The 1,970-nt window shown below is 58.5% G+C and overlaps 1 long non-coding RNA gene across 1 annotated transcript in view; it reads left to right on the forward strand.

Annotated features, from left to right (window-relative positions):
- Positions 1-821, forward strand: part of LOC108446934 — a 3,329-nt gene extending 2,508 nt beyond the window's left edge. The window contains exon 3 of the long non-coding RNA XR_001862277.1: positions 322-821. This is a non-coding gene — a long non-coding RNA (uncharacterized LOC108446934). The remainder of the gene's footprint in view (positions 1-321) is intronic.
- Positions 822-1,970: the final 1,149 nt, after the last annotated feature.

Below are 1,970 nucleotides of genomic sequence, written 5' to 3' on the forward strand. Positions count from 1 at the left end.
TCGCTTTTCCCCCTGCTGTACGGGGCCGTGCCCGTTTCTTGCCCGGGGGACCCCTCAAGCCGAGAGCCCACGGAGCGCCGGGGGGGCTGCCGAGCCTCGTGGGACCCCGAGGTGAGTGGGAAACTGTGAGGGGTGCGAGGATGCGCGGGGAAGCAGAGGATGCTGAGGGGTCAGGGTCTGGGAAAGCACAAAAATAGGAACGGGGGCGGAGGGAAGGGCTACGGGACACAGAAAGAGGGAGAGCAAGAGAGGAAAACCCGGAGAGATGGAGAGGAGGGTGGGGGCATTTACCTCTGCTTCTCTCCCCATCGCTGCCCGCAGCGCGCCGGGGAAGGCTGGAGGGGCGGCTGGAGGGACGGACGGACGGACGGACGGACGGACGGATGGAGGCAGCCGCGACACTCCTGGGCTCTCCCTAACTCCCAATTAACCCAAGCAGGATAACGGTGCCAGACCTTATCCAAAGGTTAGCGGCTCTCAGGGGGGCGTTTGAGCTGCAAATCGTTTCAGCCGAAGCTCAAAGGCGAGAGCGAGCCCGCGAACGAGCGGCAGCCTCCCCTCTGCCAGCGCTGACGCCGGGGGGCTCTGGCACTATCTTCTTTCTCTGCAGCTGCTCCCCGGGGCGGGCTGAGGGTCTCCTGTACCCCCCCGAGCAGCCCTAGGGGTGTGCAGCTCTGCTCCTGCGGGGAGCAGCTTGTCCAGACCCCACCATCCTCCCCTGGCACGTCCAAGCCGGAGGAGCGACTCTGCCTTATCTCTGCAGAGCAGGCTCGTGAGGGTTGTGGCTGGGTCTTCTGATTAATAAACGGAAGGGAAAAAGCTATTTGTGGTCAAAAATCACTTAAAGCAAGCCAGGAAGGCCAATCCTGGATGTGCTGTCTCTCTAAATCCCTCACCACCAGCCCCTCTGCAGGTTGCTGGGCGGCATAGAAGGTGCTGCTTGCACGAAGGTGCAGTTATTTGGGAGCAGGATGGGCATCACTCCTAGTTCACTGCTCAGTCAGGCTCCAAGCCCCCAAAGGATTTGATTCTCAAGGGCCTTGGGGGACTGTGAACTGCTACAAACACACCAGACTGCAAATTGTGACCATATGAAAAAAGGAGATGTGCAAATCCTGAATGTTCACCCTCATCCTCCCCTGTAACACTCGGGGAAAAACGTGGGTGTCCAAATGCAGGTGTGCAACCCCCTGATTCCTGCTCAGCCTCCTGGCCAATGCCACAATATTTCCCCACACCTTTCTAACCTGCTGCAGGGCACCTCCAGCACAGATGCCAGGCTGCAGAGACAGGAAGGCCGAGGGGCACCTTCTGCCCAACCAGCCAAGAAAATTCCATGGTCACATCTGCCCGAGGAGCAAACTTCATGCAGGTCAGCAGGCACTCTTGGAGCAGCAGCCACCCCTCTGGACACGTCCATGTCCACCCAGGGAGGTGATCCCAGGAGTTGGGAGTTATTCCACCTTCCTCCAGCCGTTGCCAAAAGCAGCTCCTGCGTTTATGGCCAGGCCGATGCCACCCCAGCAGCACCAGCAATGCACAGGCACAAGAGGCTGCACAGCACTGCCCTTCATCCCAGCTCGGCCTCCTCATCCCTGATCCAGCACCGTGCTGGGAAACTCTGACAGGATAATGAAGAGTTGCATGATATACTATAAAAAGGCAATTAGATAAACTGCTGGATTGGGACCAGCTCCTGTGACCTAGTTAATAGCCCTGGGAATTTTGGGCTGTTAGGGAAGGAAAAGGCATTGCTGTCAGGACGTGGTGCAGAGTGAGTGGGTTTTGGAGGGGAGGGAGGGCTGTGGGCTGCAGCACAGGGTGCTGGAATGCCCCAAGCTTTGGGCTCTCCCTCCTGGTCGTGTTTAGAGCTCGTCAGCAGCTGTGAGTGAAAGTACAAAGTGAAAACTCTGGATGTAGAATCAAAGAAGCTGCTGCTGGGTTTGTGCTCTGGCTGTTGGGGCTGGGGC

Source organism: Corvus brachyrhynchos, unplaced genomic scaffold, assembly GCF_000691975.1.
Source record: "Corvus brachyrhynchos isolate BGI_N302 unplaced genomic scaffold, ASM69197v1 scaffold125, whole genome shotgun sequence".
Classification (NCBI taxonomy): domain Eukaryota; kingdom Metazoa; phylum Chordata; class Aves; order Passeriformes; family Corvidae; genus Corvus; species Corvus brachyrhynchos.